The sequence below is a fragment of the Trachypithecus francoisi genome, unplaced genomic scaffold (assembly GCF_009764315.1).
Source record: "Trachypithecus francoisi isolate TF-2019V2 unplaced genomic scaffold, Tfra_2.0 Lachesis_group10, whole genome shotgun sequence".
NCBI lineage: Eukaryota > Metazoa > Chordata > Mammalia > Primates > Cercopithecidae > Trachypithecus > Trachypithecus francoisi.
The window spans coordinates 116,422,032-116,449,612 of NW_022681455.1; the positions used below are offsets into that span (position 1 = coordinate 116,422,032).

General features: G+C 37.4%; 1 long non-coding RNA gene across 1 annotated transcript in view; it reads left to right on the forward strand.

Annotated features, from left to right (window-relative positions):
• Positions 1-27,581, forward strand: part of LOC117088076 — a 52,562-nt gene that overhangs the window by 16,358 nt on the left and 8,623 nt on the right. Inside the window, exon 2 of the long non-coding RNA XR_004438988.1 lies at positions 26,185-26,226. This is a non-coding gene — a long non-coding RNA (uncharacterized LOC117088076). The remainder of the gene's footprint in view (positions 1-26,184; positions 26,227-27,581) is intronic.

Genomic DNA, 27,581 nt, shown 5'->3' on the forward strand with positions numbered 1-27,581 from the left:
CCTTCCTTCCCTTTCCCTTCCCTTTCCCTTCCCTTCCTTCCCTTTCCCTTCCTTTCCTTCCCTTCCCTTCCTTCCCTTTCCCTTCCCTTTCCCTTCCCTTTCCCTTCCCCATTCCTTCCCTTTCCCTTCCCTTTCCCTTCCCCATTCCCTCCCTTTCCTTCCCTTTCCCTTCCCCATTCCCTTCCCTTCCCTTCCCTTCCCTTTCCCTTCCCTTCCCTTCCCTTCCCTTTCCCTTTCCCTTCCTTCCCTTCCCTTCCTTCCCTTCCTTCCTTCCCTTCCTTTCCTTCCCTTTCCCTTCCCTTCCTTCCCTTCCCTTCCCTTTCCCTTCCCTTTCCTTCCTTCCCTTCCTTCCCTTCCCTTCCTTTCCTTCCCTTCCCTTCCCTTTCCCTTCCCTTTCCTTCCCTTCCCTTCCTTCCCTTCCTTCCTTTCCCTTCCCCTTTCCCTTCCCTTTCCCTTCCCTTCCCTTCCCTTCCCTTCCTTCCCTTCCCTTCCCTTCCCTTCCCTTCCCTTCCTTCTTTAAAAAAAAACATTTATTTTAGGTTCGAGGATACAAATAAAGGCTTGTTATGCAGGTAAACTCATGTCACAGGGGTTTGTTATGCAGATTATTTCATCACCCAGGCATTAAGCCCACACCCAACAGCTATCTTTTCTGCTCCTCTCCCTCCTCCCACCCTCCACCCTCAAGTAGAACCCAGTGTCTGTTGTATCCTTCTTTGTGTTCATAAATTCTCACCATTTAGCTCCCACTTATAAGCAAGAAGGTGTGGTATTTGATTTTCTGTTCCTGCATGAGTTTGCTAAGGATGAAAGCTTTTGGCTGCATCCATGTTCCCACAAAAGACGTAATTTCATTCTTTTTTATGGCTGCATAGAATTCCGTGGTGTATATATACCACATTTTCTTTATTCAGGAATTATAACCTTAAAGTAGTGAATGAAAATAACTACTAGCTCATAATCCATATACGCTAGTGAAATTTTCCTTAAAAATGAAGGCACGATAGATGTTTTCAGACAAATGAAGACTGAAAGTAATTGTCATCAGAAGGTTGTAACTAAAAGAAGTAATAAAGGAGGTTATACACACAGAAGGAATATGATCCCAGATGGAAACATGGAGATTCAGGAAGTGATGAACAATGCCCAAAAGAGTAAACTTGTGGATAAATATTAATGACTATCAACAACACAAAACAATGAACCTAATATCTTGTAGATTTTAAATCATGGGTGGCAGGATGCAAATAATGGAAGCAGAGTAAAAGAAGTTAAAGTGTTTTAAAGTACCAGGAAAAATGTACTATTCTGTATTACACAGTACTAAGGAAAGCATGAACATTTAAATCTCCAGCATAACTACTTAAAATAGTCAAAGAACACTTTCTGTAAAGTAAATAGAGAAAAAAATGGAATAATAAAATAGCCTAATTCAAAAGAAGATGCTAATTGCACTAGATGTTTATGGACTAAATACATGCTAGCACACATGTTTTAGAATATAATCTACATATATAGGCATAAAATATATTGTAATATATGAGAATAGATATTTTAAATTGATTTACACATGTAAAAATATGCTTCAAAATAATTTTTTTTGAAATCAAAATTTCTTGCAAATGAAAGCCATAGTGAGACAACATCTAACACTAGTCAGAATGGCTATTATCGAAACGTCAAAAAATAACATGCTAGTGAGGTCGTGGAGAAAAAGGAATGTTTATACGCTGTTGGTGGGAGTGTAAATTAGGTTACCTATTGTGGAAGACACTGTGGTGATTCCTCAAAGACCTAAAGACAGAATAACATTTGACCCAGCAATCCCATTACTGGATGTATACCCATATACCCAAAGGAATATAAATCGTTCTATTATAAAGACACATACACATGTATATGTTCATTGTGGCACTATTCACAATAGCAAAGACATGGAATCAACCTAAATGCCCAGCAATGATGAATTGGATAAGAAAAATGTGGTACACATATAACATGGAATACTATGCAGCCATAAAAAAGAATGAGATGATGTCCTTTGCAGGGACATGGATGGAGCTGGAAGTCATTATCCTTAGCAAACTAACACAGGAATAGAAAACCAAACACCACATGTTCTCACTTATAAGTGGGAGCTAAACGATGAGAAACACATGGACACATACAGGGGAACAGCACACACTGGGGTCTTTCAAAAGGTGGAGGGTGGGAGGAAGGAGAGGATCAAGAAAAATAACTAATGGGTACTAGGCTTAATATCTGGGTGGAGAAATAATCTGTACAAAAACCCCCATAACACAAGTTTACCTATGTAACAAACCTGAACTTTTACCCCTGAACTTAAAATAAAAGTTAAAAAAAGAAAGAAATTAAAATTTCTTTTCACAGGACATATGTGAAATATAGAGAATCTCTTTCAACAAGATAGATATGAGATTTATTTTGTAACAGATGTTGGGCAAGGCATATTCTTACTGAGTCTGAGCTTCCTCTTAGTAAATTATGAGGCTTTTAGAGGCTGAGGCCAACAAACACAATAATGTTTGCATTATCTTCTGCATCTGGAACCATATCTTGCATATAGAGAGATGGCAATGAATATTCATCAGTTCCATTGTGCATTCTGATTCCTAGAGAAAGGACATGTATCATTACAAGACAATTCTACTTAACAAAAACCTTAACATATTTAATTATATGTGCATAGTGAGTCTCATAGAGCATTTCCACATATTTTATTTCATTTGTTGGCCCTTCTAACCTTGTGTGATATGTTATTCTGGGGGAATTATTCCAATATTGTACACAAGGAAAGTGGGAGAGGGAGGTTCAGTGAGAGGTATAAGAGATAGAACCCAAGTATTCCTACTGCTCATTCAATGCCCATGTGACATTTAAATATAAGCAACTGTTTAACTGACTTCTCAGGAGCTATTTAGCTAGACTTGAAACTTCGCTATGCAGAGGGACCATTCTTTTTTTGTTTGTTTTTTATAGTGACAAGGTCTCACTATGTTGCCCAGGCTGGCATAGAACTCCTAGCCTCAAGCAATCCTCCTGCTTCAGCTCCCAAACTGTTGGGATTACAGGTGTGAGCCACTACTGCTGTGCCGCGTAGCCATTCTTGAATAAGAGGTATTTACAAAGGTTGGTTATTTGCTGGCAATTACAACAAAGCAACCATGCAGAGCCACTAGAATCAATACCATTCTCCTCTGGAACTGGGATTAGATAAACTGGTAGTGAATATGAGAAGGTATAAAGCATGGTGGTGTGAATTCTGGTTTCAGAATACTGATTAGAGTGCAGGGTTTCACAGTGAATTATTTCTATTTCCGTCACCTGAAGACTCCCAGAAGGCAATTGGGCTAATTCACACTGTGTAATTCACCAAACAATTTTAAGGTTTATTTTCTAATAAACTATAGAGAGTTCTGAATTAGTAATTAGAAAATGATTATACCTCATCTGTAAAAAACACACTTCTTTGATTATATTGATGTGACTATGCAGTTACATTTCAAATTAGTTCGAACAATGTTTAATGCAGGAATTGTAATTCTGGTTTGATCTGTCAGGTAACTTGGGCAGGGGCAGGTGAAGGGCAGCCTCAAGTATGCACACACGGTGGCTGGTTTCATGTGGTTTCTCAACTCTGTTCTGGTGCTCTTTGAAACACACAGGATGCCAGCGAGGGTTTAATTTCATCATTCAGTCTTAATATTGTACATATTTCTTTTTTTTTTTTTTTGAGACGGAGTGTCGCTCTGCCGCCCAGGCTGGAGTGCTGTGGCCGGATCTCAGCTGACTGCAAGCTCCGCCTCCCGGGTTCACGCCATTCTCCTGCCTCAGCCTCCCGAGTAGCTGGGACTACAGGCGCCCACCACCTCGCCCGGCTAATTTTTTTGTATTTTTTAGTAGAGGCGGGGTTTCACCGTGTTAGCCAGGATGGTCTCGATCTCCTGACCTCGTGATCCGCCCGTCTCGGCCTCCCAAAGTGCTGGGATTACAGGCTTGAGCCACCGCGCCCGGCCCATATTTCTTTTTAAATTATGACACATCAAGATCTTTAGCTTTTAGTGAAATCAAGTGGTTTTTATATTTCAGTATTTTTTAGATATTATTTTATTGAGTATAATTTAATTTAAAAATGTTATTTAATCTTGTTTCAGTATATTAATTTTATATTTCAATGTTATAAGTATGGTTATAATAATTACTATAAATTATTGTATTATTATGTAATAATACTTAACTTATTAAGTTAATAAAAACATACTGCAGTGAGTCAAGAAATGCTTTTAATGTATTTATAATAATTAGTCGGCCGGGTGCGGTGGCTCAAGCCTGTAGTCCTAGCACTTTGGGAGGCCGAGATGGGCGGATCACGAGGTCAGGAGATCGAGACCATCCTGGCTAATACGGTGAAACCGCCTCTCTACTAAAAAATACAAAAAACTAGCCGGGCTAGGTGGCGGGCGCCTGTAGTCCCAGCTACTCGGGAGGCTGAGGCAGGAGAATGGCGTCAACCCGGGAGGCGGAGCTTGCAGTGAGCTGAGATCGCGCCACTGCACTCCAGCCTGGGGGACAGAGCCAGACTCCATCTCAAAAAAAAAAAAAAAAAATTAGTCTAAGGAGAATTCAAGGATAATAATAGTAATGTATTGATTGCTTCAAAATGTAGCAATCCAAACAAATACAGTTGTGGAAAGTTGATAAAGAGTAGGGTTTTGATATAATCCGAAGTGATACTTTTGAGAATGAAAGACAGTGTGAGCCAGATGGGGACATGGTGACAGTAAGTTTAAACTAGCATTGTCTAGGTCAGCCTGGGATGTGTGGTAAGCCTAATTATGGATTTGTGTATATGCCTGTGATATTTCACTAATATGCACCATAGACCTACTGGTACCTAATGAAAAAAGTAGCATTTACCTTCTGCTATGTATACATTCACTGCATACTTAAAGGGCTACCCTGTGCCAGGCACATTAGAAGATGGATACACACAGATTGCTAAGACTCAGCCCTAGCACTTGCAGAAACATCATGTGAACTTGGTAAATCCCGAGGCAGAGGTACCAACAACTGAGGTGGAGGAGCAAACAGGGCTGAGTGACCATCAAAGGCTGTGTTTCTCCAGGCGACCTGAGTCTCTTCCTGCCTGTCTTTGACTCTGATGTTTAAAACTTTTCAGTTTTAAACACCCCAAACTGGCGTTTGAATTAGTTGTTTTTTTTGTTTTTTTGTTTTTTTTAAACATTGTATAGGCCTATCAGGAAAATGCTTTTATTTTTAAAAAGAACCCAAATACTTTATCCAGACCAAGCATGTACTGATTCATTTAAAGATGCACTGTCCTCTATGGTAGCCTCATATGGCTATTTAATTTGAAATTAATTAAAATGAAATAAAGTTAAAGGTGCAGTTTCTCAAGTGCACTAAGCCATATTTTAAGTGATCAATGGCTATATGTAGCTAAGGATATAGTCTTGAGCAATATAATGTATATTATAATAATCTTAGACATTTCTATAGGACAGCACCAATTCAAACAAATCACACACCTCTAAATGAAATGCACACAGTGACTTCCTCCTACCACTGCGTATTAGTCCATTCTCATGCTGCTAATAAAGATAAACCAAGACTAGGTAATTTATACAGGAAAAAGATTTAATGGACTCACAGTTCCACATAGCTGGGAGGCCTCACAATCATGGTGGAAGACAAGGAGGAGTAAGTCACGTCTTACGTGGATGGCAGCAGGCAAAGAGAAAACTTGTGCAGGGCAACTCCCCCTTATAAAACCATCAGATCTCGTGAGACTTATTCACAATCATGAGAACAGCACAGGAAAGACCCAGCCCCCATGATTCAATTACCTCCCACCAGGCCCCTCCCACAACACATGGGAATTGTGGGAGCTACAATTCAAGATGGGATTTGGGTGGGGACACAGTCAAATCATATCACACCATTACCCCTTTAATATCAGAATATTTACACCATCACACACTCTGCCAAAAGTTTGTGAAATGCCTTCATTCATTCTTCATTCAAATTCACTAAATATGTACTATGTGCCAGGCACAGGAATGAATACAATAGAAAGAGGACTTGCATATTATTCTTATTTGATTCAAATTATTATTTAAGTATTGAAATATTGAATATTGAAAATTAGATATTGAAAATATCTCCTTTTTACATGGTTGAGCCTTCTAATTAGAAAGTAAATTAATTTGTTGAACTTCCTAACATAGTAAAATATAGAGGTAACAAATACAGTATAAAATATGGGTGAGGAAAGTAAAATACAAGAATATACTGATCAGTGATCTCAGGACACCTCTATCATTGCTTACTGTGGCATTGCTTCTTTCATTTTTTGAAATACTATAATTTTGGTAACATCAAAGCTCGGAGGAGATGATTTGAATGTTATATAAGAAAGCATATCTGAGAGTAACCTTCAAATGAAGTAAGTAGGCAGATCCAGGAAATTTATAGAAAAAAATATGAGAAACACAACTAACAAATTATAAGCAATATGAGGGAACATTTTCAAAAACGTGGTCAATTATGGTTGATGTGGGCTTTTGAAATCAGTGATAAAGAAATATAATCACATAGAATTACCCTTCCAGACTCTTATTTGGACTTTTATATTCAATGTACTAAAAAGGCAAAACAAAACTTGACAAAATTTGCAGAGATAGTTGGTTTGATCCTGCAGTGAGAAAAGATTATGGTCCTAAAATAGTCTGCAATATGGAGGATTTACCTAGGATTTAGGGGCATTAGTTGAGAAAGCTAGGGTTAAACAATAGAATGACTTACTTAGGGAAGGTTAACCTATTTTCTATTTCTCAAGGGCATTTGGCTAGTGTAAGGAAAAATTTGGACTGAGGTTTGTTTGCAAGATGGCATATGAAGGGACCAGGGTTTGATACGCCAGCTGTTTTTCTCCAACCTCCATGTGAGATCAATATATCTTTGATTTAAAAACCAGTACCATCTCTTCTCAAAGCTAAATTATCCACATTATTGATTTCCCATGAACTCTCAGGTTGGTTTCCTGTGGTCTGTTTTCTGTGAGTGGCCTTAATGTCTATCCCTCGATGCTGGGGTTAGCAGTGCCTTCCATGTCACTAAATGCAATGGGTCATCTTTAGTCTCTGCCTCCCACCCCCATCTTCAGGCAGCATTTGGCCCCTTTACTTATCCTTAAAGAGGATTTCCTCATCCTGAAAGCAATCTCTGCTGCCATCATCAATGGCATCACACCATTTTGACAGTGTACCTCTTTATTACAGCCTCTCAATCGTCACCTTACTGGAGCCACAAATAACATACTGCCTCCTCTTTGCTTCTCCCAGTTGTTTCTCTTGCTATAAAGTATAAATTTATAATATAAATTAGATCTTATTTTTCCCACTTAATACTTTTCATGCCTCTTCACTGCATTTAGAATGAGATTTAGGCCTCAGCATGTGTCCTGTGAGTCCTGGATCACCTTACCGCTCTCTGAATTTTCAGCCTCAACTCACTAGTTATTGTTCATTCATTTAGTCTTTCATTTAGTAATTCTTTACTCCAACAATTATGTGTTGAGCATGTTCCAGGATCTGAGATTACAACTGTAAATACAGGCTGAAATAATTGCTTTCTTGGAGCTGACACTCTAACAGTAACTGAGAGTGACATGGTGGTGAGAGACAAGTAACAAACAGGGCAAATAAAGAAGATTACATTAAATGATGATAAAGGCACGGGAGAAAAATAAGGCAGGGAAGGATGTGTGCACGGAAAGTTGAAAATACAGAGAGGGCAGCCAGGGAAGTTTTCATGGAGAAGCTTCCAAGACTTGATGGAAGAGAGGGGAAAGATGACACAGGTGTTTGAGTGAAGAGAATCCTAGGTAGGAAAAAGAGAAGGAGCAACAGCTTAAGGTAGGGGTGCCTATGGCATATTCCAGAATCAACGAGGAGGCTGGTATGAGGACCACCGGTGACACAAATGGGGCTGTGTATGGAGAAACGAGACAGAGGGAGGGAAAGACCATGTGGGACCTTGAAGATCATTGTTAAGAACTGTTTTTTTTTTTTGAGACAGAGTCTTGCTCTGTTGCCCAGGCTGGAGGGCAGTGGTGTGATCTCGGCTCATTGCAACCCCTGCCTCCTGGGTTCAAGCGATTCTCGTGCCTCAGCCTCCTGAGTAGCTACCACACCCAGCTATGCTTTTATATTTTTAGTGCAGATGGGGTTTCACCATGTTAGGCTGGTCTCAAACTCCTGACCTCAAATGATCCGCCTGCCTTGCCATCTCAAAGTGTTGGGATTACAGGCGTGAGCCACCAAGCCCGCTCAAGAATTGCTTTTATTTGGGATGAGATGAGAAGCCATTAGAGCTTTTGTAGACAGGAAGGACATGATCTGACTTAAGTTTTAGAGGGATCACTTTGATATCTGTGCTAAAATTAGATGGGAACAGCAAGGTTTGGAAACAGGAGAACTTTTGAGAGACTCTTGGAATAATACAGAAGAAAAATGATGAAGGCTTGGACAAGTGTGGTAGCCATGGAGATAAAGAGAGATTGGTGGATTCTAGATATGTTTTGAGGAAAGACATGCCTGAAACATATCTCTTTTTCACTTCCTTGATGACAGCTGCATTTTTTCTGGGTCAGTGTCTTTCTATGCACTGCTCTCAATGGCAGGCCACTCTTTATTTTTTTAATTTATGTAAGGTAAAGTTCAGACATTTAAAGTGTAAAGTTTAAGTTTTGGTTTATGCATACATACACACATGAAACCATTGCCATAATTGAGATAATAAACATTTTTATCATTCCCCACCCCAGTTTCATTTTGCCCCTCCATGTTCCTCACTTACCCCCACAGTGTCTAAGTAATGACTGATCTGCTTTCTATGATTATAGATTATCTTGAATTTTCTAAACTTTTATGTAAATGGAATCATGCAGTATATGTTCTGTTTAAAATTTGTGTTTAGATACATATAGTGTAAAATTCACCATTTTAACATTTCAAAGTGTACGGCTCAGTGGCATTGAGTATGTTCACCATGTTTTGCCACCATCACCATCATCTACTTCCAGAAGATTTTTATCACCGCAAAAGGAAACCCTGTACCTGCCAAGCAGTCACCTCCCATTCTACTTCACCCAGCCCCTAACAGCCAATAATCTACTTTCTGTTTCTATGGATTTGCCTAGTCCAGATAGTCAATATAAATAGAATCTTGCAGTATATGAACTTTCTTTGTCTGGCTTTTTTTTCACTTAGCATAATTATTGTGAGGTTTGTCATGTGTTGCATTTATCAGTAGTTTCTTTTTCTTGATGAATAGTTTCCATTATATGGATATACCATAATTTGTTTATCCATTTACCTGCTGACGGGCATTTTGGTTGTTTCTAGTTTTTGGTTATGACAAATGAAATTGCTCTGAACAACTGTGTGCAAACTGTTGAGTAAATGTGTACTTTCATTTTTCTAGGGTAAACACCTAGGAGTAGAAAGGCTGTGTGGTCCGATAATGTAGTTTAGGTTTTAAAAAAACCAGCCAACTGTTTTCCAAAGCGGTTGTACCATTTCACATTCTAACCAGTAGTGTACGAGAGCTCAGTTGCTTCACATCCTTACCAAATGCTGATAGGATAAAGCTTTTTCTGGAAAACAAAAAACAAAAAACAAAAAAAAACACTATTTTACTGAGTATATCATCATCTTACCACATCATTTGAATTGGCATTTCCTCAATGAATAATAGTGTTGAACATATTTCTGTGAGTTATTTTCCATCTGTATATTTTCTTCAGTGAAGTGTCTGTTCAAATATTTTACCTATTTAAAAAATCAGGTTGCTAATTTTCTTATTTTTGAGTTTTGAGAAATGTTTATATAGTCTGGATGTGGGATTTAAAAATATTTTCTTCCAGTCTGTAGCTTGTCTTTTCTTTCTCAACAGAGTCTTTCACAGAGAAGATGTTCTTAATTTTGGTGAAGCCTAAATTGTCTTTATATTATTGAGCTGTAATAGTTATTTATATATTCTAGTTACAAGTCCTTTGTCAGATATATACTTTGCAAATCTTCGCCCTCAGTCTGTTTTTGACAGTTTCATTTCGTGTCTTTTGCAAAGCAAAAGTTTGAAGTCCAGTTTTGTAATTTTTAGTTTTATAGTTTCTACGTTTTGTGTAATATTTTAAAGTCTGCCCAGTCCTAGGCCATTAAGATTTTCTTCTGTGTTTTCTTCTAAATTTTAATGGTTTTAAAATCCTATTAAGTAGATAATCCATTTTGAGTGAATTTATGTATGTTTTTTGAATTAATATTATTATTTTTAGTCTAGCCATCCAGTTATTTCAGCATAATTTGTTGAAAAGATTATCGTTCCACAGTGAATTGGCCACATCTATATGGATCTATTTTGAGTTATGTTTTGGGTTCCATTGATTTATGTGTTTATGTTTTCTCGTCTCGCTCTGTCGCCCAGGCTGGAGTGCTGTGGCCGGATCTCAGCTCACTGCAAGCTCCGCCTCTCGGGTTCACGCCATTCTCCTGCCTCAGCCTCCCGAGTAGCTGGGACTACAGGCGCCGCCACCTCGCCCGGCTAGTTTTTTGTAGTTTTTAGTAGAGACGGGGTTTCACCATGTTAGCCAGGATGGTCTTGATCTCCTGACCTCGTGATCTGCCCGTATGTTTTCATGAATACCACACTATCTTAATATATCTTTGTAATAACGCTTGAAATCAAATAGTGTTAACTCCCTGACTTTGTTCTTCCTTTTCAAAATTGTTTTGATAATCTATTTCTTTGCATTTCTATCTAATCTTAATAATTCGCTTGTCAATTCTACACAAAAATTTCTTTAGGGATTTTGATTGGGATTTGATTATATCATCTATTGATAAATTTGGGAAAAATTTACATCATAAAAATATTACCTCTTCTCATGACCATGAGCTATTTCTCTATTTTTTTTTAGGTTGTACTTAATTTTCTTAGCCATGTTTTGTAGTTTGCTGTGTACAGATCTTACACATATTTTACCAATTTTATTCCTAAGTACAGCAGACCCTTGAACAACATAGGTTTGAACTGTGTGGGTCCATGTATACACAGATTTTCTTCCACCTCTGCCGCCCCTGAGACAGCAAGGCCAACTCCTCTTTCTCCTCCTCAGCCTACTCAATGTGAGATCTCTAAGGGTAAAAAGCCTTTATTATGGTCCACTTCCACTTAGTGAATAGTACATATACTCTCTTTCCTTATGATCTTTTTAAACACATTTTCTTTTCTCTAGTTTGCTTTATTATAAGAATACAGTATATAACACATAAAACATAAAAAACATGTGTTAATTGACTATTATGTTATTGGTAAGGCTTCCGGTCAACAGTAGGCTATTAGTGGTTACGTTTTGAGGGAGTCAAAAGTTGTATGTGGACTTTTGACACTGCAGGGAGAGAGGGTTCATGCCCCTAATTTCTGCATTGTTCAAGGGCCAGTTGCACTGATATTATTGTAAGTAGTGTTTTTGAGAAGGTCAATTTCTGGTTATCCATTGCTAGTATCGACATTTTGCTAAAATACTTGTTAGTTCTGACAACTTTTTTGCACATTTCTCAGGATTTTAAAATAAGTACTCATTAACAGATTGAGGAAGTTTTCTTGTGTCTAGTTTTCTGAGAGTTTTATTTTCTTGCACGTTCTGTGTGTGTGTGTGTGTTTTAATTTTAAGTTCTGAGACACATGTGCGTAATGTGCAGTTTGTTATCTAGGTAAACATGTGCCATGGTGGTTTGCTGCACCTATCAACCCATCACCTAGGTATTAAGCCCAGCATGTATGAGCTGTTTTTCCTGATGCTCTCCCTCCCACTGCACCCCTCTGTCTGACAGACCCAAGTGTGTGTTGTTCCCCTCCCTGTGTACATGTGTTCTCATTGTTCAGCTCCCACTTGTAAGTGAGAACATCCAGTGTTTGGTTTTCTGTTCCTGCGTTAGTTTTCTGAGGATACTGGCTTCCAGATCCATCCATGTCGCTGCAAAGGACATAATCTCATTCATTTTTATGGCTGCATAGTATTCCATAATGTATATGTACAACATTTTCTTTATCCAGTCTATCATTGATGGGCATTTGGGTTGATTCCATGCCTTTGCACTATTGTGAATAGTGCTGCAATGAACATACACATGCATGTATCTTTATAACACAATGATTATAATCCTTTGGGTATATGCCCAGTAATGGGATTGCTGGGTCTAATGGTATTCCTTAGGTCTCTGAGGAATCACCACACTGTCTTACACAATAGTTGAACTAATTTACATTCCCACAGAAAGTGTAAAAGCTTTCCTCTTCCTCCACAGGCTCACCAGCATCTGTTCCGAGATTTTTTTTTTTTTTCCAAAAGCTTTCTGTCTCCCTATTGAAGTGATCATGTGGGTTTTGTTCATTAGTCTGTGTATGTGTTTAATTACATTAATAGATTTTTGAAGGTTAAGACAGTTTTGCATTGCTGGAATAAGTCACGTACGTTCATGGTGTGTTATCCTTTTTATATATTGTTGGGCTTGATTTGCTAAAATTCCGTTGAGAAGTTGAGAAGTTTTGTGCCAACTTCATGAGGAGTCTTATTTTGCGTGCGTGTTTTTAAGAAATGTCTGTCTGGGCATCACTGACCTAATTCATATTTATGACATCTGATTCAAACCTATTTATTTATTTATTTCTTCATTTATTTTCTTTTGTCTCATGTTTCTCTTCTGGAAAGGAATGCCATGAGGTGTTTGCGAGCCCTTTCAGATCTCAAAGTCCTTTCCATGACATAGTTTTGAGCACTTCTAAATGAACATGATTTGACCCTTAGTACAATTTTATCTTGGGTCTTATTTATAAAATATTCAACTTACTAATTATTTCTTGAGTAATTGCTGTATTCTAGCTAATTTTTGAGACATGAATCCTTTACTCACAAAGTTTCTATTCTGTGTAGCAGTTAATAAAAAAACAGGAAGGAAAAAAGCAGGACTTCAAAAAGAACATCTTTTGTTTTTGAACAGTGTGGGGAAAGCAGACCAGTGGAACAAATTATTCTGGGAAATCAGTGGATCAACTTAACATTGATCCATAATCTCCCTTAAAACCTTGAATGCATTGTAATTGAGGAGACGTGAAATTCACTCAAAAACCTAATCTCTCTCTTAAAAAAAAAAAAAGCCTACCCACACCTAATTTGTTAGGAAGTCTGGTCTGATCTACCGCCAAAAGATTTAAGTAATATGCCCCTTTACACCATAAGCAGAGTTCCCAACTAGTCCTAGCACCATGAGTTTGTTTCCAGACTGCAGTCTGTCTTATTTTATTTTTCTCTTTTTGAAACAGGGTCTCACTCTGTCACCCGGGCTGGAATGCAGTGGTAGGATCATGGTTCATCCTCCCACCTCAGCCTCCCAAGTAGCTGGAACTACAGGCACACACCACCGTGCTCGGCTAATTTCTTCTTGTATTTTGCAGAGGCAGGTTCTCCCTGTGTCACCCAGGCTGATCTCAGAGTCCTGGTGCCTGAGTGATCTTCCTATGTTGGCTTCCCAATGTGCTGGGATTACAGGTGTGAGCCACTGCTCCCAGCCCCAGTCTCTCTTTCAAAAGCTCTCCCTTTTCTTATTATTGTACCCTGTGAACATCATTCTTAATTGGCTGACCCCAATCCCCTACACAGCCCATTCTCCTAAACTCCTTCCAGCTGGTTTGGTCCATGAGGCACATATTTAAGAGAAAAGTCTTTTCTAAGAAAGGAACAGAACTAGTTTGGTCTTCACCCTTTCCCCTTCTGCCCCTTACCCGTTTCTTCTTTTGGAGAACAGATAGTGCTTGAAGGAGCAAGAGCTACATTGCCACCAGGAAGATGAACGTAGCACGCAAAGGATGGTGGGCCTGTGAGATGGAAGAACAGGGATCCTTAGTGACATCACTAAGCAGCTACCCTAGCCCTGGTCTACTTTCATCCAGTCTTCATATTACATAAAAAACAAAACAAATCACAAATAAATAGACTAATAAAAGACACAAAGGGCACATTAGGGTACTCTGTGGCTTGCTAATAGACTCAAAAATGTGTCGCCTACAAATAATTCTTTATTAAAATCATTTTTATAATGAATTTAATTTTTAAAAAGTTTTTGATCTACAGAAAAATTGAGGAGATAGAATATACACCACCCCAGGTTTCCTTTATTACATTAGTGTGATACATTGGTAATAATTAGTGAATCAATATTAATACATTCTTATTTTTAAAGTCCATACTTCATTCATTGTGGATTCCTTAGCTTGGGATTTCAGTCCAATATGGGTTTACTTAGTTTTTACCTAACATACTTTTTCTGTTTCAGGATCCCAATCCAGATCCCACATTACATTTAGTTGTCCTGTCTCCTTTTTTTTTGTTTTTGTTTTTGTTTTTTAAGGCAAGGCCCTGCTCCGTAGCCTGGGCTGTAGTGTAGTGGTGCTCACTGCAGCCTCAATCTCCTAGGCTCAGGCAGTCCTCTCATCTCAGGCTCCAAAGTAGCTGGGACTACAGACATGTGCTACCACAGCCGGCTAATTTTTAAAAAAATGTTTTATAGAGACAAGGTTTTTTGCTTTGTTGTCTAGGCTGGTCTCCAACTCCTGGGCTCAAGCGATCCTCCTACCTCGGCCTCCTAATGTGTTGAGATTGCAGGCGTGAGCCATTGTGCCCAACCGGTTGTGTCTCCTTAGGCTCCACCTGGCTGACAGTGACAGTTTCTCAGACTTTGCTTGTTTTTGATAATCTTGAAATTTTTAACAGTACTGGTCAGGTATTTTGTAGAATGTTCCTCAACTGGGATTTGTCTGATGTCTTTATAATAATTAAACTGAGGTTATGAGTTTTGGGGGTAGTAGATCCCAGAGGTAAAGTGCCATTTTCATCACATCATACCAAGGGTATACACTATAACATGACTTGTCACTGCTGATATTGACCTAGATCACCTGAGATAGTGTAGTGTTTGTCAGGTTTTTAAAACTCTTTTTTCCCCTTTTCATAGTAAAGTCTTTTTTTTTTTTTTTTTTTTTGACAGAGTCTTGCTCTGTCACCCACGCTGGAGTGCAGTGGCACTATCTCGGCTCACTGCCAACTCTGCCTCCCGGGTTCACGTGATTTTCCTGCCTCAGCCTCCTGAGTAGCTGGGATTACAGGGACCCACCACCACACCTGGCTAATTTTTGTATTTTTGGCAGTGACGGGGTTTCACCATGTTGGTCAGGCTGGTCTTGAACTCCTGACTTCAAGTGATCTGCTTGCCTCGGCTTACCAAAGTGCTGGGATTACAGGTGTGAGCCACTGCACCTGGCCCTAAACTCTTTTTTTTTTTTTTACATGTTTTGTTAGATTTACACGTAAAGTATTTTACTTTTTAAGCAATCGTATATGGTATTACATTTTAAACTTCAGTTTCTGCGTGTTCGTTGTTAGCATGTAGAAATGCGATAGATTTTTGCATGTTGATCTTATATCCTATAACCTTGATAAACTCAAGCAATAGGGAAAGGGCTCCCTATTCAATAAATGGTGCTGCAATAAGCAGTTAGCCACATGTGGAAGATTGAAACTAAACTCTTCTCAAGGAAGTTATTACAATCTACACTTAAAAAGTGGGGATATAGGCTCCACCTCCTTGAGGACGGTGTATCTACATAAATTATTTGGAATTCTTCAGCACAGGAAATTTATCTCTTTTTCCCCATTTATTTATGTATTTAATCACTTATTTATATTAGTGTGGACACGGGGAAATTTATTTTCTATTTTGGGTTATAGTCCAATAGTAACTTAGTTACAGTCAATTCTCATTACTCCTGGTGGTTATGTTCTATAAAGTTGCAGCAAACAAGGATTTTGCGATGAACCATTGCACCAAGGGAAAATGTATATCTCCCACATAGATTTTAATCTTAAATCCTACAAACAATTCATCTTGGTAGAATCTAATTTCATTTCATTTTTTTTTTTTTTGAGACGGAGTCTTGCTCTGTTGCCCAGGCTGGAGTGCAATGGCGCGATCTTGGCTCGCTGCTATCTCTGCCTCCCGGGTTCAAGCGATTCACCGGCCTTGTCCTCCCGAGTAGCTGGCGCCCGCCACCATGCCTGGCAATTTTTGTATTTTTAGTAGAGACAGGGTTTCACCGTGTTTGCCAGGATGGTCTCAATCTCCTGACCTCGTGATTTGCCCGCCTTAGTTTCCCAAAGTGCTGGGATTACAGGCGTGAGTCACTGTGTCCGGCCTATTTTCTTTATTTTATGAAACAGACAATAAGGTTCAGAAGTGTTAAGTGACTTGCAGAGGCCGCTCAACTCACTGGTGCCAAAATTGGCCGTCAAACCTGGTCCAACTGGGCCCAGAGGCAGAGCTTCCTGTGTTTGCTCCACAGCTCCATCCTCTGGCTATCTCTGCGTGAGAGCTGAAACAACAAGGCAGAGTAGTTGCCTTGATGGACCTCAGCTGGGAACGTGCCTTTTGGGTGACTCAAATTTTTAGTGCTCTGTGTATGTATGTCTGCAAACGGCAATGAAAGCACCCAGATTACTGGTGTCAGGGTTACAAATAAACTTTAGCAAGTAGGCGAATCCACGAAGGCACAATCTACAAATAATGATCAATTGCATTTTTACAAAATTAGTTCCTCAGGTACATAAAGAAACACATAATCTTGTATTCATAAGGAAATGTAAGGATCAGCTAGTCCAACTTGCAACTCCATGCAGGAATTCTTTATGTGGTTTTGGACAGGTATCACGCAGGCTTGGCCTGCAGTCTTGACACTGGCTATCCTCACACCCTTATGTGTGGCTGCCCTTCAGATTCCACTCAAGGGTCTATCATCAGAGATGCCCTCCCAAACTCGTAGGTTGAGTTCATCAGTTCATGATTTCATACCCCTGTGCACCTGTTCTTCAGGGCACATATTCCATGCTGTTTATATGTGTACATTTCTTTTTTAATTATCTGATTAAAATTGTTTCTCCACTAGGGAAAAGAAACTGGGTCTTCTTTTACACACTTTGCGTCTTCAGAAACTGACTGTGAGCAGATAATAACCCATTAATTACTGAATAGGAATAAATGGATGAATGAATGAACAGGGAGATCATTACCTCAGAGGATGCTATTTTTCATTTTTGAATCATCTACTTATCACCAGGCGTAGGTAAGATGTAAAGCCCTGGCTCAAAATGTTATTTTCTGTTTACATATGGATGAGTAAAATCTAAAAGCCTCAATTATTTCAAGGCCCCTGTAAGTCAACCAATATACCCTGAGGGAAAGAATGATGCTCTACAGAGATCATATTTCAATTTAGAGTAGGATATTCACCCAGGAGTAACTTAATGGTTTGATTATATGGAGATTAGCTGGCTTATAATGCTTCACTTGCTTCTTTTCTTCTGAATATTATTTGTATTTCTGGTATCTCACTAAAAAACCAATATTTTAACTGGATTGGGGGATTTCGAAGAACAGACCCAAATTGGTAAAGTATGTGTTAGGCTATAAAAAACATCTTTACATTGTCCACCATGAGGGAAAAATAATTAGACAATGCATTTATTATGTTTCTTTCTTAACACATTAATTCGTTACACAACAATTCTCATAGTTATTGGGCACCCTTGGCCTTGTGCCAGGTTCTGGGCTCTGTGCTTGATTTTTACTAACTTGAGATATTTCCATATGAAAATCATTTATGATATTGACTTCATATAATAATAAACAAGCCAGGCACAGTGGCTCATGCCTGTAATTCCAGCACTTTGGGAGTCCGAGGCAGGTGGATCACCTGAGGTCAGGAGTTTGAGACCAGCCTGGCCAACATGGTGAAATCCCGTCTCTACTAGAAAATAATAAAAAAATTATCTGGGTGTGGTGGTAGGTACCTGTAATCCCAGCTACTCAGGGGGCTGAGGCTGGAGAATTGCTTGAACCCAAGAGGAGGAGGTTGCAGTGAGCCGAGATCACACCATTGCACTCCAGCCTGGGCGACAAGAGTGAAACTCTGTCTCAAAAAAAAAAAAAAAAAAAAAAAACAAAACTTCGCAATTTGAGGAGTCTTTAATTTAATTTCTGGTAAGATAATTATAACTTCTTCCAGTAAGAATAAAATATTCTTTTATTTGTATCGTAATTGTTTACACAGCCAACATTCCACGTCAAAGAAACATTATGTAAATGGGAGCCCAACGAAGAGATGACATTTGTTTTGTGTAAGTGACTATGCAGTGAAAATGTGACTTACCCTAGGTTATGAATCATGGTTGCTTATTAATGTTACAAGCCCCCATTATTATTAAAGAAGTGGTGAAAGAGAGGAAGGAGTAGAGGTTAAAATTTGCTTCTATTGCATCTTTGCATTCGGGCACCTCTAAGAGTTGAGGTTTTTAAAAACCATTTTGCCAGCTCATCTTGCTGACATTTTCCTGCCAGTGGATGAAATGCATGATGCATTCTTTCTGTCTCTGCATATATTTTTGTGAACAGTTTGTCTGACAAGGAGACTTTACTTAACACAAAAACTGGAAAAGTTAAAGAAACACATTTTGCCTCATCGGAGAGGTGACACTTCTTAATACCACCTTGCTTTCAGTTGGATACTTAATTTTACCATATATTTTTGAAATTTGCCATGTTAAGACCTGTCATTCTCTGAAGTCCTCACACATAAAACTTAATCTTTGCTACTTTTATAATTATAGACACTCCTCAGTGTACTATGGGGTTACTTCCTAACAAACTAATTGTATGTTGAAAATATTGTAGGTCAAAAGTGCATTTAATACATCTAACCTACTGAACATCCTATGTTAGCCTAGCCTACTTTAAACTTAAGTGCTTAGAAGGCTCACATTAGCCTGCAGTGGGGCAAAATCTTCCAACACACAGTCTATTTTATAATAAAGTGTTGAATATCTCATGTAATTTATTGACTACTAAACTGAAAATGAAAAACAGAATGGCTGTAAGGGTACTTGAGTAGGATTTCTACTGAACACATATGGCTTTTCCACCATTGTAAAGTCAAAAAGTCGTGAGTTGAGCTATCGTTAAGTCAGGGATCATCTGTATTTTATTCTATTGAGTCTACCGCAAGTGAAATTCTTTCTACCTATTTAGTAAGAGTAATGCCCATCTTCCTTTTTCTTAAAAATGTTGTTTTACAGATTTATTCTAGGAGTTCTAATGCACAATAATTGATGTTCAAGGAAGTGAGGAAGAAAGGAAAAGAATAAATGATCAAAGCAATAACATGAAGTCCTCACTGAGAGCAGAAGGACCTAGTTGTTCTGATTATATATGTGCTGCAAGTTCTCAATAAAATTAATAGAAAAGACTGTCACATAAGCATTTCATTGATTAAATAGGAGTGCCCACAAAAGTTGCAAAGGAGGAAAAAATGATCACGGAAAAGAGGAAAAGGAATTAGAACAATTTCAGAAACCTCAACCACAAAACAAGGTCCTAGGAAGTAATTGAATAGTGCCACAATGAGTCTGAAGGAGTGGGTTTCAACTTTGAAGTCTCTAATAAACAAAGTTTCTTACAGACTGAAGTTAATATCAAGACATGTAATTACTTAGAAAATGGATGTATCAGACTTATTCACAGTCTCAAGTGTGAACCTGTGAACCTACAAAAATAGGCTGTGATCTAACAAAAATAAAGGAATAAATATGTGGTGCACTTGTTATATGAAATATCTATTATTTTATATTTGTTATATAAATGTGTTTATATTAATATTTAATTATATATTTATTATATAAATATAGTTATGTGTCTATTATCTATAGTTATATATCTGTTATATAAATATAATATGTTTATTCTATAAATGTAAGCATAAATGTATATTATTATATAAATATAAGTATATATTTTATATTTTATAATATTTTAATATATATACTTTATATCTTATATAATTTATATTTTATTGTTTAGCCTGATATGCTAATTCTTTAATACATATTCTTATATATAATATTTGTAATATATATTTTATTTTTCATCTTTCATGTTAATTCTTTAATACATATTTTAAAAATTACTAAAGTTAAGAATGACAATGTATTTTGACTTCCTGGGAATATACTGCAGAAATACTGGTAAATGGGGAAATAACTTAATGATAATGTTGAAATGAAAGAGAATGAAAAGATTTGCCAACTGTTTCCCTTTCCTATCATAACCACCAGAAACATGTCATTCATTAAGGAGTGTACAGCTCATCACTCTAACAGCAGAGGAACTCTTGTAGGAATTTTTCACACAAAATGCCTTTAAAAAACTTGAAAATGGGACCAATTCCATCAAAACCAGTGTAAGAAGACAGCAATTAAGAATCAACACATTTCAGTTGATGAAAATTTCTGGCAAAACAATCCCTGAAACAGAATAAAGCTGTACCATAACACCCCAAACTAACATTTGAAAAATTTTAAAAAGAGAACACCTAAAATCAGATAGTCAAAACCTAAGATAAAAAAATAGACAAAAAAGAAGGGTTTTCACCACAGTTGTCTGTACTTAGGAAAGAAATTAAACCTGACGATGTCAGAAATGGCTAATAAATTACAATGGTCTTAAAAGAGAAAAAATTTAAATAAAAATTTAGTAAGAGGCATTAAAGAAAGTCAGAAAAACAAGAAAATGGAAATTAGGAAACAGAAGACATAAACTGGGTCAGAGAAAAAAGTGGTTGAAATGAAAAATATTTCTTATATATTTTCTCTGTTATCTATTATTCAATCATTGATTTATCATTTATCTGTACATTACACACATTATATATTTTGAATCTTTTCAGAATAGGTTACATGCATGAGGAAACCAGGCTATTTACCCCTTAATACTTCTGTATATATTTCTTAAGGAAGGAGGATATTTATTTGCACAATCACAGCTCAGTAATCAACTTAAGAGAATTTAGCATCAAATATCCCTGTTACCTAGTCTATAGGTTATATTCCAATTGCATCTATGGCTCCAATAATATCCTTTTTAGCTATATTTTTCTAGTACAAGATCCAGTTCAGAATTACATACTGCTTTTATTTGTTATATCTCTTTTTTAAAAAAAGTTTACTTTAAGTTCTGGGGTACATGTGCAGAATGTGCAGGCTTGTAACATAGGTATACATTGTTACGTCTCTTTAGCTTCCTTTGATATAGAGGTCCTTGGCCTACTTGTGTCTTTTCTTGTCTTCTTCTCTCCTCTCCTCTCCTCTCCTCTCCTCTCCTCTCTTGTCTTCTCTCCCTCCCTCCCTTCTTTCCTTCCTTCCCTCTTTCCCTCCTTTCTTCCTTTCTTTCTTTCAGACAGAGTCTCACTCTGTCACCCAGGCTGGAGTGCAATGGCACGATCTTGGCTCACTGCAACCTCCGCCTCCTGGGTTCAAGTGATTCTCCTGCCTCAGCCTCTCGAGTAGCTGGGACTACAGGCGTGGGCCACCAAGCCCAGTTAAATTTTGTATTTTTAATAGAGATGGGTTTTCACCAGGTTAGCCAGGCTGGCCTCGAACTCCTGACCTCAGGTGATCCATCCCAAAGTGCTGGGATTATAGGCATGAGCCACCGTGCCCAGCCCTGTGTCTTTCATTAAAAAATACAGGCCAGATATTCTATAGAATATTCCTCAATTTGCATTTCTTTGATGTTTCCTCATGAATAAATTGAGATTATGCTTTTGGGCTTGAATACTACATAAGTGCTATGTTCTTCTCAAGCAGTTACACTGGGAAGCTCATAATGGCTCTTTTTGTTGATGCTTTTGCCTCTTTTTGTTAAATTAATTTTGTTTACTTGGTTACCTCTTTTCTCCATTGTAGGCCTCTTTTATTTTGTAACTAAAAGGTGTAGGGAGATACTTTAAGAAGGTGTAAACATCCTTTTTATTAAAAAATTTAGTTTAAATTTAGCAACCTTTCATGATTTTTGCCTGAATCAGTTTTTACTCTGATGGTTGTAAATGGTGGTATTCTAACTCCATCAATTTTTCTCTATTTGTTATTGGAATCGTCTTGTGTGGAAGAGCTTTTTCCTTCTGTCACAATTAGTTTGTATCTATTTGCTCTCAGAATGGATTTATGGATTCCTATTTCAGTCCATGGGTTATAATCTTATTTATTTAATGCTCAAGTTATCAAGATCTAGTCAGTGGAAACTACCTCAAACTTCCTTCTGTGTTCTTTTATCATATCTCCATCAATTTTTGAAATCTGCCTTGTTTTCTGGCAATGCACTTATTCCAGGCTTATGTAGTGGCTACCCCATCATTTTCCTTTGGAGTCCAGTTTCCTTCCAAAGAAGAATGACATTTTAAAACCAAGATCTAGGACCTAGTTCTACTGGAATGTCATTGAGTTTCAGCCCTTTTAGTAAAAAACTGCTGAAAGCACAGATTTTTCTTTTGTGTGTGTGTGTTTAGAGGCGGAGTCTTGCTCTGTCACCCAGGCTGGAGTGCAGTGGCATGATCTCCGCTCACTGCAATCTCCGCCTCCTGGGTTCTAGCAGTTCTTCTGCCTCAGCCTCCTAAGTAGCTGAGACTACAGGTGCTTGCTGCCATGCTCAGTAGTTGTTTTTCTTTTTTTTCCCGTATTTTAGTAGAGACAGGGTTTCACTGTGTTGCCCAGGTTGGTCTCGAACTCCTGAGCTCAGGCAATCCACCAGCCTTGGCCTCCCAAAGATTTTTCTTTTATAGCAAGAAACATGACCCATGATATAAATCTATTACTCATTTGTTCAGTCCTACAATATGCTCAAAATAATTCTAGTTTGATACTGCCCAAGAATTTTCCAATGTGAATGCACCAATTAATACCCCCTCCAGCAGTGTGTGATATTTCTAGTTGCTCTACATCCTCGCCAACATTTTAGGAATGTCAGTATTTTTCTTTTAGCCATTGCAGTCTCTGTACAGTGGTATATCATTGTGGTTTTAATTTTTATTTGCAAGTCCTTGATGACTGATGAGGTTTAATATATATTAATTTATTTATTTGCCTCTTGAATATTTTTGTTTTGATCAAATGCATCTCTACTTTTCTCTTGTGTTGTCTATATTTTTGTCTTGGTTGAATACACACTCACACGGAAGTATTCTAGGTGAGTCATTGGTGAGATTTGCTTTGAAAATATTTTCTCCTGTTCTCTGTTTTCCCAAGATCGATAATATTTTCTCCTGTATTTTATTGTAAACGTTTTTTTTACTCTGCCTTTACTGTTAGGATCTTCAAAACCTCTTAATTCTTTTCGTGTATTGTGTGAGGAAGACTCAAGAATCATTTTCTCCACATTGAAATCCAAGTGATCTAGCACCTTTTATTGAAAGCACAATTCTTCCTTGCACTTTACTGAAGTCTCTCCTTTGTTAAAATCCATGAGTCCATATTGGTGTGGCTTTCCTTTTGAACTTTCTTTTCTGTTTGATTGGAATATGTTTTCTATCCTTGTGTTATGTCATGTTATCTTAATTACTGTTGTTTTATGATATATCTTAATATCTAGTAGTGTGAATCCTTCCACTTTCTATCTACAAAATTGTCTTGGGTATTTGTGAGCTTTTACATTTACATGTACATTTTAATATCAGCTTTTCAATTTCTACAATATAAAAATCCAGCTGGGATTTTCATTTGGATTGCCTTGAATGTGTACATCAGTTTAGAAGGAATTATTATCTCTATAAGATTTTGTCTTGAAATTCATAGACACGTGTCTTGTTTGTTTAGATCTTTTGTATTTTCTCTCAATAATGTCTTCAATTTTCTGTGAAATATTGAATATATTTTATTTGGCTAATCCCTAAGTATTCTTTATGCTTTTATAACTATCACTTAGGAAACTCATTTCTATTTCTTTCTGGTGTATAACAATTAAACTTTTTCATACTGACTGTAGTAAGTAACCTTTTCAGATTCATTTATTAATTTTAAGAGCTTTTCAGCTTTTGAATATGTCATATAAACAACTGTGCTGTCTGTGACTAACTAGAGGTATGTTTACTTTTCCAGTTCCTATGCTTTGGTAGTTGTTTTACTTACCTCAATTCACAGCCTAGAACCTGAATTACAATGTTGAATAGAAGTGGTAATAGTAGGTACGTTGTCACCTGATCTTAGGATGTAAGGTTTTAATGATTCACCAAAAGGTGTGATGTTTACTGTAGGTATTTCATAGATCCCCAATATCAAATTCATATTATATTCTATTTCTACTTTGCTGAAAAAATTGTATAATGAATGTCAAGTGCTTTTCTGATGCCTATTGAGAAGAATGTTTTGTATTTTTCATTTCTTCTATTGTGGTAAATTACATTGTTTGGTTTTTCCAATGTGGAAACAACCTTGCATTTCTGGCATAAATTCAACTTGATTGTGGTATATTATCTTTGTATATAGTTATACAATTATTGCAATCAATTTTGCAATATGTTCATGATGGATATTAGTCTGTAATGTCACTGTTCTTGCAATGTCCTCTTTTGGTTTTCATAGGAAAGTTAGTCTGGCCTCATTAAACAAGTTGGGGCGTGTTCCGTCTTTATTCTGGATATTAAAAAAATCTATTTGCTCTGTATATCTTATGAATCATCAAATGTCTGAGGAGAAAATGGCCCAGAATATTGAATTCACTTTTCTGGGCCTCATGTCTCTCCAACAAATTGGCTCCTTGAGTCCTGGCTGCCTTGGTAGGTCTCTGGTATCATCAACATGATATTTTCTATATTTTATTCATCTTTTAAAGATTTTCTTGGTGAAAGATTCATTTTGCTGCAGACTGGCCTATCATTGCTGAAAGTGGAAGCCTCTCCCTCATTTTTAACCCCATTTCTCCAGCTTTTGTTATTTTTCACAAAGGGCAGGTAGATCAAGAATTTCTCAGCTTGTGTGTTACAAATATTCATTAGAGGCTTTTAGATTGCTGTCTGTGTTCACCTTCTTATGCTTGAATGGTTTAGGAATGAAGAAGAATATTTACTGAGACAAATGCTCTGTCAGTTTGACAACGCTCTTTTCAAACTGGGTGCCTCTCAAAGCAAGTTCTGTATGGTTCATTACTCATTTGCTGCACTATCCTCATCTTTTAAGGTTTGCTTTAGGTGATGCTAGTCTGCAGAAGTTTCTGCTTTCTGTTACGTGCAAAGTTTAGTGTTTCTTTTTGTTTTTTGGTTTTTTTTTAGAAGCTTTAGAATAGTTAAGAAATATTCCGTTTGGTTTTGCTAATAAAGAATGCTTATTTTAACTTTGGTAAAATCTCATATAAACACACCCTGGAGGGATTTCTTTGGGTAAAATCTGAATAGGTGTTACCTTATGCATGTGTGCACACACTCACAATAATTCTGAAAGGTTAACTCAAAATTTTAATAAAGTAATATTTTCACAGGTAAAAAAATATTTTAGTAGCTTTCAGTGGTAAAATTTCCTGGGAAAGTAAAATAACTCTTTAGCAATTGTACTATACAAGTTTCGAATAATAAATAAAAATGACTCAATTCTACTATTATGTTTAATGTAACTTCTAGTATTTTATCAAAATAATTCCTAAGATTTAGTGGTGGTAATGGTAATGGTAAACTGAATTCGTAGACATGGAGTCATTTTCACCTAAAACAAAAGCAAATTAAAACTTATGAATGAACACGTTATCAGAATATACTTTTCATGAGCGAAACATATGGTCTGTTCATATAAGAGTTTGTGGGGCCAGGCGAGGTGGCTCATGCCTGTAATCCCAGCATTTTGGGAGGGCGAGGCAGGCAGATCACTTGAGGTCAGGAGTTCGAGACCAGCCTGGCCAACCTGGTGAAACCCCATCCTTACTAAAAATATAAAAATTAGCCAGGTGTGGTGGTGTGCGCTTGTAATCCTAGCTACTTGGGAGGCTGAGGCATGAGAATCGCTTGAACCAGGAAGGCAGAGGTTGCAGTGAGCTGAGATCACACCACTGCACTCCAGCCTGGGCAACAGAGTGAGGCTCTGTCTCAAAAAAAAAAAAAAAATCACCAAAAAAGGAAAGTTTGTTAACAGGAAGAAAGCCTAATTCTTGTTTATTTGTTTTGCAGATGAGAAATTGGGGTTTTTCAGATGTGACTCCATTGTCCAAGGTAAGAGTGAATGTGAGTTTCGGAGCTTGAACTCAGGTGTCTCCCTGTGTCATGATTCCTTCCCAAAAACTAACAGTAGACGTAATCAGAATAGAGTGAGTTTGAAGCCTGACTCTGGTAATTACTAGCCACATTGATTCATAAAATGTGGAGAATAACATCAGCAGAGACGTTGTGTTGTAAAGATTAGTGGAGTAGTGTGTGTGCTTGTAAGAGCTTACTAGGATGCCTGGTGCTTTTTAGGAGATCAACATATTTTCTTATATTCTCTGTAGAAGAGAATATTATTTTCTGCTTGTGTGTGATACTAATTCCTTTGCTTGTGTTTTAGATCCTCTTTTCTTCTTCTCCTCCACCATCTGCTACCAGTTCCCCAACAACCTTACCGCTTCCCCACCTTTGTGGTTTCCCAATTCCAACCTCTCTACAAGCACTTAGTGGACAACTATGGTTGTCTCTCCTATTTAGAACAAAACATCTTCCATCCAATATATACATACCCACCGTCTTTGCCCTCTTTTTCCTCTGTCAAGTTTCTTTGCAAAAAGGTCTATATTTGTTGTCTTCATTTTTACCTTCTATTTTCTTGACAACCTATTGCAAGACAATTTTGCCCCGGGCTGTTCACCTGAAACCTTGGAATCATTGTGCATGCCTTTCTCTCCCTCTCCCTCAATCTTATAGTCCAGTTCATTCCATATCCACACTATTTCTAGATACAAATTTACTTTATCCACAAATCTTTGTATTATTCTCATTTTTTGTATGACTGATTCCAGTATTAACCATAGTTCATGCAACAAATATAGGACGTAGTGTTAGTTGCTATTGGCTTCTGATCCCAGGTGACCACTTTTTTGATGTGACATGGATAATTTGCTTTCATGTGCTATGACTCAGTGTGTGTGCTTAATCTGGAAAAATGGGAACAGTAAAAACTGTTAAATGTGTGTTGTGAGGGATAAATGACAAAACTCATATAAATCACTTACAGTTTCCAGGCACAAAACAGGTATTTATATTTTTTGTTGCCTATTTTAAAATTCATGTACTTGTTTCAAAGACGTTCTCGTCACTGACACCAATGTGATGTGGCTAAAATATTTATTTACACCTTAAAATCCTTATTAGGTTTCAGAGAAAACTCAAAAAGTACTTATCTGACATCAAAGTGTAATCTGACAACAAACAGCATCCTGTCACTCTCCAGTTTGATTTCTGTTCTACAACTTTTAGCCTTGCCATAGATGGAACTTCATTCAACAGTTATTGTTACTCAAATTAAGCTTCTCTGTTCTTGTACATGTAGTTGGATCTTCCTAGAAGGCTCTCACTTTTCGTACCTTTATCCTGCT